This window comes from Thunnus maccoyii, chromosome 2, assembly GCF_910596095.1.
Source record: "Thunnus maccoyii chromosome 2, fThuMac1.1, whole genome shotgun sequence".
NCBI classification, from domain to species: domain Eukaryota; kingdom Metazoa; phylum Chordata; class Actinopteri; order Scombriformes; family Scombridae; genus Thunnus; species Thunnus maccoyii.
In genome coordinates, this window is record NC_056534.1 from 7358790 (window position 1) to 7372838 (window position 14049).

At 38.8% G+C, this 14049-nt stretch overlaps 1 protein-coding gene across 1 annotated transcript in view; it reads right to left on the bottom strand.

Moving 5' to 3' along the window:
• Positions 1–14049, bottom strand: part of LOC121908360 (voltage-dependent T-type calcium channel subunit alpha-1I-like) — a 222922-nt gene that overhangs the window by 204192 nt on the left and 4681 nt on the right. The window lies entirely within an intron of this gene.

Here is a 14049-nt window from a genome sequence, read left to right on the forward strand (position 1 = left end):
AACTCTCCTTATCGCCCTTTACCCTCAGTCTCAAATATATATATATACACACTTCAACTGTCTTCAATTATAACCCAGCAAACACACACACACACACACACACACGTAAAAGGTCCATCCTGTGCTGAAAACAAATTCATCATAACATGGTTAGGAGTACTCATACACAAACACACACACACACATGCACAATAAAACACTCAGGACGCCTTAACTAACACACACAAAAAAACAGAAACATATCATGTCACGCAATACTGAGAATCTGGGACAAACGATTCCATTACGCTTCCTTGGCACATATGCAAGTGTAACTGGGCTTAGCTCTAGCTTACTATAGTAGACACTGAGTGGTACAGACACATGTATCTACATCTATAAATCAGTAATCACATGCACCAGTGCGTCAGAGACTGTAAAGAGTATTAAGCATCAAGCATCAAGTAGCAAGAATAAAGAAGACCAATAGCTAAGTTTAAAAAGTATTAATGTATTAACTGTCTGTATGATGAGAATATAAACTGACAGTCTATAACCATTTACCACTTCAGTAGATAATGTCTAGTGGTCACTTAGTTATGGATCCCTTTAGAGTCTAAGTTTATCCTATATTAGCATTTATCCTATATAAAATATCTTTTAACATCCTACCAGAATTACCTCTTAAAGGGAATAATATCAATTCCAAAATATCAATATCAATCAACAGATCAATGAAAGTAACTTCAACACAATAAACAATGACTTAAGTAATGAACAGTTTCTCCCTTTTTTGTCCTTTAGTCAGTCCAGTGAAACAAATGAAACATATCCGCCAGTGTTCCTATCAGTGTGAGTTGCCTATAAAACCTACTGTAACCGTAAGCATCCACTGGTATTTCGCAGGTACTGTCAATGCTTATTCAGCCTATCTCAATGTACAGTATGTACCAATTCTCCCTTTTTGATAAAACTTTCAGACTTGAATACTGCGGAGAGAGTTCGATAAAAGTTCATTTCAGTTTATCTTCTTACTAGTTTAAAGTACAATAACTTTGTAGAAGTATACAGTACAGTATATTATAGGCATGTGTTAGCAACTGGGAAGTTACTGATTATAAAAAATGGCCACACGCTAAAGGCTCATAATTTATGTCATGACTAACTCAAGTTACATAGTGGAATTGTGATACTCTTTCAAGTCTGTGTCAAGGTTTTCATGGGTTTTGTGTCCACTTCATGTTTTATTTTGTAGTCATGGTTCTTGTGTATGTTGTCTAGAGTTACTTCCGGTTATTGTTCTAGTTTCCCGCCAGTTTCCCCTACACACCTGTGCCTTGTTTGTAATTAGTCTTGGCCTATTTATACCCCTGTGTTTCCACTTACCCTTTGCCAGATTGTCATAGTCGCCCTAGTGTGTACATGCTCTCCAGCCATTCTCTCTTTGTGTTTGCTTGCCTGGTTTTTGTCTATGCCTGGATTAATGGACTTTGGTTTTTGTGCTGTTTCCCTGAATGGATTCTGCTGCCTTCACTGACTGCCTTCCCGTGTATAACCTCCGAGTTTCCAGATAAAGATTTTTATTGTACAAACTGCTCTTGGTGTCCTGTGTTTTCCTCTGCATCTGAGTCCCAGTTTTGTACAAAAATGTTAGAGGAGTCTCAAAGTTTGTGGATGTGTGTCTGAGTAGACTGCATTGGAGCCGGTTTGAAGCCCAGAGTTGCTGCTTGTGGTTGGCACTATCTTTTCCGTTTTGAGCCAGGACCTTCTAAATAAGGAGTGCTGGAAACATGCCCCGCTACCTCAGACCAAACGGATGCTAGCTTACTGGGAACACAGAGCCATCCATACTTGGGCTAACGTTAGCTGTTTTCACTCAATTGTGCCAACAGGGCAGGTATCTTAATCAAGTAACATTAAACTTACCAAATATTGAGACAATACTCAGTGCGAGTACCGGAGCTGGGGATAGCAGCAGGTGAGCAAACTGTCAATAAACGCCCACATGGCAGACATCAAAGCTCCTATAAGTCTTCAAATCTTATTAACAGAGCAATAATTTCCAAAATGACCACCAGCACACTCATAAGGGGGCCTGAATGAAGCAGCTGAGACCACAATAACTCGTTGAAGAAAATTATCAACCTAGTATTTCTAGGCAGAAGTTGATACTTTTTGAATGGGAGTCAATTCGGAGCCAGCATATAACAGCCATCAGTGGCACTTCAAGATACTTTCATGTCAGCTTCAGCCTCAAGTTGTGGTAGTTGCCATTTGGTATACATGTTTATATGTACAGTATTTTGTATGTAAATGTAGCCTATATCTAATCTATGCATACTTTGATAAAACAAATGACCAGTCACCAAACAAATACAGATCATTAGTGTCTTTATCTGAGTCTAAGACAAAAAGTAGATTTACTACATGATTTAGCTGTCTTTAGAACACAAAGAAGTACCAGCATTCACAAGTGTTTGTATTCTTAAAAGTACCCAACAGAAAAAATGACACCATTATAAGTGGTTGAAAAATTCAGCTGACAAAATCCATTACTGACCACACCAGACATGATGCATAATTTTGGAAAAAATAGTGTTGCAATGAAACACAACAAAAGGGGGTATTGATAAAGCAAAACTTTAGTTCAGTTTCCTCCTGCCATACAAAACAAGAAAGGACATTTTGGTTATTACACTGGGACTGGGACACAAGACTGGGACTGCGAGAGATTTTCCAAAATTCTGGTCTATACGGTTTTACTTTATTCAATTTATAGTGCGTACTGCAATCTGTCATCTACAAACCAGTGGTCCTTCTCCCGTCTAATAATCTCCACAGTCGTCACCACCCGCCTGCTCTCTGCTCTCTGTAATTAACCTCCTCCGCTTCCCATGTGTGTCCTAACCTTTACCAACATGAATCTGACTAAGCAGATCTTGATGACACCGAGCCTCGATAAAACTGCTAGTTAACCCTGTGCTGCATATAATTGGACTGTGCACACACACACACACACCTACAGATTACAAGCCCATGTTGCAACTTAGATCACCAAGCTATCATTAGCCTGCATTGTCAAGAAGAATAAATAAACACATAAGCAAAAATGCCCATTATCACTATTCAGGGTGTTGAAAAATTTTCTTCCATTAAGTTATATCATCACCAAATTTCTTTGCAGACAACAAAGTGCAAGTACTTCATGAAAAAAAGTTTGCTCAAGTTTGGCCTAGAACTCCATTTTAGTTGCTAGGCAGTTACTGTTGTGGTATTTTTGAACTACAACGCCTAGAGATCAGAGTTTGACCATAATTGTGACATTTAGAATGTTGTTTTAGATGATGTACTGTTTTCTTGTGGTGTTGCAACCATGCTGGCTGTCACTGTTCATATTAACCATGTTAACCGCACAGTCCTGCTTCTGTTTATTCCAAACAAGCTGCTGTTGCTGTTACTAGAAGCACAAAACACGTCACTTCTTGTGTGCCAGACTTCCAAACAGACGCAGAGTGTTTAATACAGCAAAGTAAAAATATATAGGGAGAATGTGTACTGAGCAAAGAGCAGCAACTGGACATTTATGTAAGTACATATATATATATATATATATATATATATCAAATATGTCTTGTTCTCTTTATGGCTTCTATAATTAACAGACCAGTTCAGCTACAGCGGGTAGCATTCGTTCAGTTTGCCAGACATTATACAATATAGTGGTGTACTCAGACTTCCCTGTAGAGAGAGGGGAAAGACTGGACCATTTAAAGGCTAGAGTGAGGGAGAGAGAAGGAGTGAGGAAAAAAAGGTGAAGATGGGGAAAAAAAGAAAGGGAAACCATGACACAGAGAAGGATGGAGGAGACCAGAGGGAGGGGGAGAAAAAAAACAGTGTGGAGGGGGGAGAAAAAGATGTCTCATCAAATCTGGCTGTAGTGACACGGTAAACACAGCAGGAAGCTGATATAAGCACCAGCCTGTTCAGAGTCTAGCAGGTGGCAAACAGTGAGACTTCCACAATAACAGAGGACTGCGGCGATCGGGGTGACTGGTGGAGAGCCTGTTGAATTATTTAGCTCCCTGTCCAACCTTTCAACTGCACTGTTTTAGCCTGTCTGTATCTTTTTCTGGCTGGGACAGGTACCTGAGTGTGTGAGTATAGGTGTGTGTTTGCACCTTAATTTGTTGAGGAAAAGTCAACTCCATTTAGACAGAATTAACATTGCAGCAGGTGGGGAATAAAATATTCAATGGGCTTCTCTGTAACTGCTCCTCTGCAATTTAACTCATCATTCAAGACGGCGTTTTAATCATCATAAAATTATAGAATATGGTCTGTCATAGACATAGACATTCAGCAGGACTAGCCAAAAGAGATTACCAGTACCTACATACCTATAGTTGACTTTACAGAAGCTTTGACGATCTTACTGATCCAGTCTTGATGATCCAATTACTACAGGGTCTTGCTCTCTTTATATTTTTCTCTCTGCTTCCCAAATAGGCCTATATGGTGGCGTTAACAAGTTTCTGTCTATCAGTTTATCAAAAAATGTTTCAACTTCAGCTCTTTCCCTTGGAAAAAACATTATGTAATAAAGATACACTTCAACAGAACTTTCTCCAGATGGGATTTAAAAGTTCTAAGTTCACCGAAAAAGAGTAGATAACTTCAGCTGCACTTATTACCGGGGTGGGGTGAAAAATTACTCACATGCGTGCTTTGGACTGGATTAAAATCACCGACCAGGGCAGTTAAAATCACACCACCTCCTCTAGAGAAATAAATCCAGTCCGAATGGGGTTTCAACAAGCTCTTTTAAAGAAACATCCCAATAAAAAATGCCACAACCTGCTACTGGTGACCAATGGAAGAACTCAAGTGGAACATGTGAGAGGTTTAGTGCATCCGAGTGCAGTTTCTAACCTCCAGTAAAAAGCCTTGCTTTTGAGTGTGTGTGTGTGTTCTCGCCAATGCCAGTGGATCCCCCTTGGCCATCTCTCCATGCCTTAAGCAGACTTTTCACTGATTAAGTCGTCTCACAATGACAGAGCACTGACAGGTCAAACAAATGGTCATCTGGACTTACTGAGTCTATTACAGATGGAAGGAGAAAGAGAAGGGGAACTGAAGTGGAACAGGGCAAGAGGAAGAGACAGTAAAAGATGGGATTCAAGTGGAGAGAAAAGAGATGCATCCTGGTTTATACACTGAAAAATAAAATATACTGTTTAAAAAAAACTTAGAAGACATATCTAGAGGAAAAAATAGAAGCAGGTTTGTGGATCTGACCACATCAACCTTGATTCAACCTTATTTCAGCATTATCCCATCTTTGTTCTCTTGTAAGTATGTGGATACAGACAGGAACAAAAGTTTTTTCTTTTTGGCCTGTATGATGAAGTTTCACAGAGAGCAGCACTTTCAACAAAGGTCTATTAAGCAGAAGTATTTCTTGGACGGTTTGGAGTTCAGTGGGTGTATGTGATAGCTCGAGTAAATATAGGTTTTTAGACGTTTAATGCAAGATTTTTGTAAAAAAAAAAAAAAAAAGTGCATACAACAATGGCTGGAATTAAACACAATGCTAGGGATGTACCAATCCATTTTTGTCTCCCAATACCCATTCCAATACCTTAACTTTGGGTATCTGCCAGTACCAAGTACCAATGCAACAACAATGCAATCTTTTTCCTAAATTTAAAATATATATTCCTCACTGTGATTACAGTTATTTTTAGGTGAAGTAACATGAGGCCAGGCATTGCTGTGGCACTAAAAATAGACTGAAACCGCCTTGACTAAATTAATGTACGGTAGATAGTGGAGATAGTGGAAACACAGAATTTTTTAACGATACTGACAGAAAGTGGATCGGTCACATCATGGCAAATGCCAGATCTGCTTGATAGGGCCAATACCAGTGTTGATACAGATGCAGTATATGGGATCAGTGCATCTCTACAGAAAACCGTCAGAGACATATTCAATAACAAGAAAGCTCTCAGGACAGAATTAGATAGTCAATACTGAATGGAATATAGAACCGTTGCATGACGGTGGCCAAAAATCTGGCCTGATGACGGCTCAAGAGGAAAGTTCACAGGGGTTGTAAAAAAATCAATAAGTGTGTGCCTGTTGGGAGCATGAGTGTGCACAGCAGATATTCTGAGTTCACAATTAGGGCTCAAGAGATGAAGTAATTTGGAAATATAAGGGTTTGGTTGAGGGCAGTGTTAGATTAAAGGTCATAAGAGCCACCATAATCAATGGGCTTCTTCCTCTTGCATGTTCACCCTCAGTAAATGTGCACAGCATGTCCAAATATACACCAATACTGCCAATAATTAGAGACATCTTGATCACAGACTTCCATCACACATGGAAGGATGAAGACAATCACAATAATGGTAATTTAAGGTTGAATTGACACTTAACCTATTAGGTAATATTTTCACAAACGTTTGCATGTTTGTTCAGTTATTCCAGTTTGTTTAGGCTGCTAAGAACCATGTTCCTCACCCTGAAACTTGAAAGCCTCATGTATCATATCTAATGCCAACCTTGATGTGAAACAGGACCTCTGTTTCTAGTGGAATTTTATCTGAAATAAGGTCCCATTGCAATTTTGACTAATGCTCATATCCAACTACTTCACTGTGAGTTTCATGAGATCTTTATGACCATCACATAAATAAATAAATCATTTAAGTGTGGCAGCATGACTTCGAGTCAGTCATTAGACTTAATTTTGCTTTATTTTCCCCTTCGATCTGTGTGGCTATAATAATAAACAGTCCAAAACAGGCTAGAACAAAGAGCTCAATTCATTGATTAGCTCATGTGAAACACTTTTTGCCTTTTAACTCTCTCAGCCTGATTGGACATTGCTGATAATTTTATAGACTGTTTATGTCTCTAGAATCATGTGGTCACATAAGTTGTGTTGACGATGGTCCTTTGACCGAAACCTTTTGTCACATTTATTCATTGTGTCACTTTTTACACCTGAAATGAATTGATTCTTTTGCATCCTGGGAACTACTTCTGTTTTTTTTGTCAGTGTGTGGGCAATCTTTTTATGAAATGGGACAATTACAGTAGTCAAGAGGGAGGTGGAGTTGAGCTGGATATTAACATTGTGCTGAACAGAAGTACTGGCTGGGATCACTTGGTGTTCAGTCTTAAAGAGATTGAGTTGAACGTGAGATCTATGTTGAGACAATAGAGCCGTCTGGCAGGAAGGATCGATGGAGCTGGGTATCATCAGCATAGCAGTGGTAAGAGAAACAATGTGAGTGGATAATTGGACCCAGAGAGGTGGTATACTAGGGCTGCAACTAACAATTATTTTCATTATCAATTAATCTGTCAATTATTTTCTCAATTAATTGATTAGTTATTTGGTTAAGAAAATGGTGAAACATGCTGGTGGACTGTAAAAAAATATTGTGCAGCTCTTTTTTATTGATATGTCAAAGGCTTTTGACACAGATGACCATGTCACCTTGGCGAATAGATTCTACAATATTGGCTTATCTAGGCATGCTGTAAATTGGTTTTCAAATTACTTGTCAGCTGGAACACAATGTGTCCAGTTTGCTTTTCCTTCCTCCCTGTATCAAAAGGCATGCCCCAGGGTTCCATACTAGGATCAGCAGTAATCCTAGTATGGAACCCTGGGTCACGCCTTTTCTCCATATATGTAAATAATCATCCCCTTTAGTAGTATAAACCCTTTAATTCCTGCAGTCTGCCTTTGATTATGTTCCCATTTGACTCAACTTAAGTAGGTGTTAAATGCAGACAATACAGATTCATGCTTACTATTAAGCATGAATTACTATCTAATCTTCCTAAGATCTCAACTGCTCAAGGGGAAATTGAAATGGTCACAACATATAAGTATTTAAGTATTATTATTGATCAGAACTTGTCATTCAAACTTTGTTTCCAAGCTGAAACTTACATTTTCTTTTTTAGGAATAAATCCTGTTTTTCAGACTTTCACATTGATTGGCTTTTATATATAAATATCTCCTTGGGCTGGTTCCTCCTTGTCTGAGTACATACATGTGTAAAAACCAAAATCAATATGGCCTGGGCTCTCACAATATTCTAGAGATGTTGGTCAGAGTTAGAACAGAATAAGGCATACAAGCTTTTAACCTCTTGAACTCCCCACGGATGCTGGCATCTTTGCCCGACATTACTGTCTTTCAGAGGCTGTAGCGGGTGAGCTAGAGTGATGGTTCATATGAAACTAGAAGACCTAAGGCATCCATTGGTACCGACCATGCCATGATAGCGTGTCAGGAAGGGGGCTAAATAGCACTCCAAAGTTAGGCAAAGTTTTGGCAAAGGAAAAACTGGCATGGCCATTTTCAAAGGGATCCATTGACCTCTCACCTCAAGATATCTGAATGAAAATGAGTTCTATTGATACCCACAAGTCTCCTCTTTACAGACTTTCCCACTTTATGCTAATCTCATGCAGTTTTGGGCAAAAACCATATAATTTTTTGCATGCAGTATAAATGTGTTACTTTCGCCTACTCTAAAAGTGGTGTATTTGAATATTTCTGCATACTGGGCCCTGGTTTTGTTCCAACCAACAGTCAACAACCCAAAGATATTCAGTTTACTTTTGTAGAGGCCTAAGAAACCAGAAAATATTCACTTAAGAAGCTGCAAAATAGTTGGCAATTAATCAATTAATCGACTAATAATTGCAGCTCTATGGTGCACACTGAGAAGAGAAGGGGACCAAAATCAATCCTTGCTGTCATTCTTTTCCCAATGGAAAGGAAGTGATGCTTGGACTCTTTTCCTAGCCATACCATTACATTATTTGTCTGTGTTATTATGTTGGCATTTGCATGTGTGCACTGTGCATACAGTTGATGCTTCTTACTGTGTGTGTGAAGTATCATCAGTGAGGTTCTCAGTGTGTTCTCCATTAGTCTAGATGAGAGGATGTGACAGTACCAGACCGTTAGGATCTATGGCTGGTAAAAATAGACTATGAAGTAGCTGTAGCACTCTGTAGGCTGGTGCTAACACAATCTGTCTGTAGTCTCACTATCTGTCTGCAGTGCTGAGGGACACAGGAAGCCGTGCCCATAAATCACCCTTTTACTTCCTGGGTTAAAGGATCCACAGATACAGGAGAACTGTTAGGTGGAGTGTAAATATACACAACCTAGTTAGTGTGAGCGATATGTCACTGTCATTGACCGGGAGAACTGGGGGATCAGCTGTGTTACGGCTCTAATTTGCAGAGCATGTTTTAAGCTGTGTTGTTGCCTGTCTTTCCTAAAATTGTCATGACTCAAAAGTATATTCCCTTGCATTAAGAAAATAAAGTTGGCCTATAATATAGTGAATCCTTTAATATATTTCAGTGCATGAATAATTTGGCCTGGTAACCTCTGTAACCTACATTTCTAATAAACCATTTCCTTGATGCATTACTTATGCTGATGCAAAACTGCATAAAACCAATTAATTTTGATAACCCTGTTACCTTTAGCTATGTTTACAGTATTCTGTCATTTGCCCAATACACTCTACTAGGGAGGCTATTTGCTAGCCACCGGTGACACCTACTACAAACATAAAGTATACATCTACAGTAACATTAACGGCTGTTATAGGGCTAAAACTGGGTAATTATAACAGCATTCTTATTTTTACATGTTCTAAAAGTTGCCTTAGCCATCCAATTAAAAAAGCCAGCCAAGGCTAAAACTTGCATAACATGAAGATCCACACCAGTGAGTAGTGTGAGCATTCCTGGGGGAATGTCTTCGACTACACAGTACAATGGCCACCATGAAATGGTCACCACTTAAAGGTTTTTGTGGAGATCTGCATCCTGCTGACTCTGAAAACACTTAAGAGTGGAAAATGGAAAATGCAACAGTTCTTCAGTATAAGATTTGTTTGTTTTAATATGATGCATGCACATGAATGTATTCCAGATAAATTATAATTCATTAATATAGTCTGGTTTAGTTTTGGGACTAATACACACATTAAACAAATGACAACGACAATGATACAATTACACTGTTAAAGTTACTTTAAGGTACTATTAACTGGTTATGAAACAGTCTCATGATTCCTCTAATGCCTCTATATGACCTACATAAAAAAACAAGACCATCAGCAAGAAGATTGGCTATTTTTATATAGTTATTCTAAATGCCCACTACCTCAGATTACCCACAGCATGCAGACCGGAAAAGCCTATGTTTACATTACATGTAGCATTGTGGCATGACGGGAGGACATTTCTCTTCATTTGATAACGTTAAAAGTAAAGTTAGATTTGTTGTTGGCTGCCCAATTGATTTTAAAAAAGAGTGTGTGAGCGAGCTGGATTTGGTGCGAATGCAGCCTTACATTTAATCTAGGTGTATGAAAGGTACTAAAACAAAGTTTACTCAGATTCACCATTGTCATATGACAATTATTAATCTTACATAGCCACAAATAGATACATTACCTCATCCCTATGCATCCTGCAGACAGCTGTGTTTAAAAAAGAAAAATAGTATTAAAAATAAGTAGCAGATTTCTGTCACCGCTTCTGAAACAAATGCACACGCCAGCCAAAATCTTTATAACATGAGGCGGTGGTGCTCATGGGAAATCAAAGCAGTCTTCATTCCGGGAAAAACACTACCGCTTTTGTCCACATGGGCTGCTAAAATCAACACAAAATGAAAGTTCCTTGTAGTAACTTTAATTTGGAACAAAAAAAATTAGAGGACATGAGGCTTCTTAATGACATGACACTGTTTGTTTGAATCTTTCCCTGTTATGGAAACAAAACTGCTTTCCAATTACCTACTAAAAATTTAAAACAGAACTGCATTTTTATGTTTCCGGTCCATTATTAATATTTTGGCTGAGGTGAAATGTAATTAGAGGCATTACAATAAAAGCTTTAATATGCCACAAGACTCAAAGAATCAGGCAGGTTATGTAGTAATGTGTATTTTCCAAATGCCACAAAATTAAAGTAAATTAGCATTTCAAATTGATTATGCAAATACAATTCTGTTCTGAGATATAACTTGACACAACATTTAGATATCGCTTCTTCATTCCCTCATCTGAATTTGAAGCATGATGAGTGGAGATGGCTTGTTCAATAGGGACTGAGCTGTGACATTTTGGATTATTCAGAAATCTCTACATCTAAACTTAAGAAAAGTGATCAGAAAAATGTCCTACCACATAATATTGGGCCTTTGAAAGCTGTGGAGCTACAGTTGAGGAAAGATTGCCTCCTCAAGTAGTATGAAAATACTGTGCATAATCTTCCTGGAAGAAAAAGTAATGGTAATTTTATATGACAAAAGCTGACTGTTTGGGGATTTATTGTTACAGTGCCATTTTCCCTGTTATATTTTCAATCATATTATATTCTTAATTTAAGATTATAAATTGAATATTTTAAAACCAGGATCTTCAGTATTTGGATCAAGAAGCTTGTGAAAAATAAGGTTTACCAAATTTAGTAGGCCTCACTTATTATTTCAATACATATTTGATCAACATTTAAATAAAAGTATCAAATTGGACTTGGATTGGGGCCAAAAGAAATTGAAAAAGAAATGCTATTAGTATTAGACACAAGGTACAGCTGAGGCTGATAGAGATGTCAAGTTTTGAAGCTATTTGGTTATAAAACCAATGTTTTGGACAAAATCAATTCTGACTTAATGATGGTGCTAGATAAAAAGTCAAGGGATGATGCATGTCTATAACAAATTTCTTGGAAATACCACAAAATCACACATCATTTCACCCAAAACCACAAATGTTAACTTAATGGTTGCACAAGAGGAAAAGTCAAGGGATCACTAAAATCATTAAGATTCATCTCCTAGGAACAGTCAATGTCTACACAGATATTTGCGCCAATAAATCAAGCAGAGGTTACGACACTTCACTGGACAGGTGAAAATTTGACCTGCTGGTGGCGTTAGATGAAAAGTCAGGGGATCATCAAAGTCAGCAGGATTTATCCCATGGGGAACATGAATCAATGTACAATATCAAATGGAAATCCACGCAGTAGTTGTGCAGATATCTCAGTCTGGATCAAAGTGGCGGACTGACCGAGCAACCAACCAGCCGACAGACCCACATCACCATCCCTGGAGCCAAATCCACAAAGAATCTCCTATCTGTTATATAAAGATACAACTCTTGCCAGCTCTTGATTTCTTCTTTTGTATTTTAAAATATCTGCCTTTCAGTGTGTGAACTCATCAAGCAAGCCAATCCTCTGCTATAACAAATGACAGCTCATCACATCAATGAGTCACCATCCCCACCAGGACTCCTAATGGCATGGGTTCAGTCCCTAACACGTACGACGATGACATCAACGGCTTTTGATTTCAAATCAGTCACTGGAAACAAAAGGGTACGCCGCTCATACTTTGGAGGTACAGCCACTAATGAATCAACTGCAGCTGAATATTGACAGTATGACATCTAGACACATACAATAGAGGGAAGAGTATGCTCGATGAGGAAGGAGGAGGTGTGCAAGGTCAAGGATGGAGGGGGAGAGGATCACAAGAGAGGGTGGTGGGTGATGTAAAGACAGTGCAGGAGAATCTTTGGAGCAAGAGGAATGAAATGAAAGAGGATGAGATGGCGGATGTGAGATTCATGTGCATGTGAGAGTCAAAGAAAGAGAGAGACGGAAAGAGAGTGAAGGAGAGAGAGAGAGAGAGAGAGAGGCGGGGGTGTGAGATGATGGATGTGAAGAGAGGGGAGGGTGCGTGGGGGTGATATGACAGATACCTCGTGAGTAACGGCAGGGCTGGGGCAAAATAACTCATTGCTAGAATTACACAGGGGGGCCCTGACTTTGATTTTGTGAGTGAGTGTACATCACAGAAGTAGAAGAACATATATACCGTATATATGTGCATGTAGATTCCTGTATGCACTGTATTTGTGCAGTTCTGTGTGCAAGATATGTGTCGGTGCATGGAACCGTGCAGAGAGAAAAAAATGGGGAAAAGGTAGGATGACAACCACACTGCTGGGAGAGAGAGATACACAGAGTAAAATAAGGAGAAAGGGATAAAAAGAAAGAGAAGAGAAGTTGGGAAGTGAGGAAGAAGAAGATGAAGAGGGCAAGGGGGGAACCTAAAACAACTGCACAGAGATAAAGAGGTGTCCCAAGGTGAAAGATTATAAAGAGAGATAGATCCAACAAGAAGTGAGAGGCACACACACACACAAACACTGCTAAGCTCATGCTGACAGATAATGATGTATTGGCACAGCTGGCCTGTAGGTGAGATTCACTGCACCTTTGCTACAGCGACTAATCCTTCAACATAGTCAGACGCAGAGGGTCATCATACTACATCACTGGACTAAAGAGGGAGGAAGGGTTGGGGTGAGAGAAGGAAGGAGGAAGGGAATTAGGTAACCATATGTGTGCACAAAAAAAGGTAAAGCAGGTTAAGCTGGCAGGTATACAGTCACACTGGACTGAATCGAGGAAAAAAATGTCAAGAGTACAGTGCAGATGTAGGGAAAAGAAAAAGGCTGGTAGAACACTATGTACCATGAGACGATCTTCTATATCGTATCTCTTATGGGCAATGTTGCAATCAATAAGCAGGATTGATTTACGGCAATGCTGAATTTTTATCATTTTTGTATCAAGGCCATAACTTGATTTGTTATTGAATTTGCTTGATTTGCCAAAAATAAACAATCCTTTATTATTATTTTATCCATAAAAAAAGTATGCCACATCATGATTACATATAATGTGATAGTTGATTTTATCCATTTCACCCAGTGCCCTGTGAAAATAAGGCAGACAACAATGGGCTTCATGTACAGCAACAGAGATGATTTCTTACAGAATCTTCTCTGAGATACAGGGAATTCACAAGTGGCCCATTTTCTATTATTGTAGATCAAATGGCAAAACCAATCAGCAGGTGGTAAATGCTGAAGTGTCCAGGCTACCAGAAACCAAAATGTCATAACTACACTAACTTGGAACAAAAATGA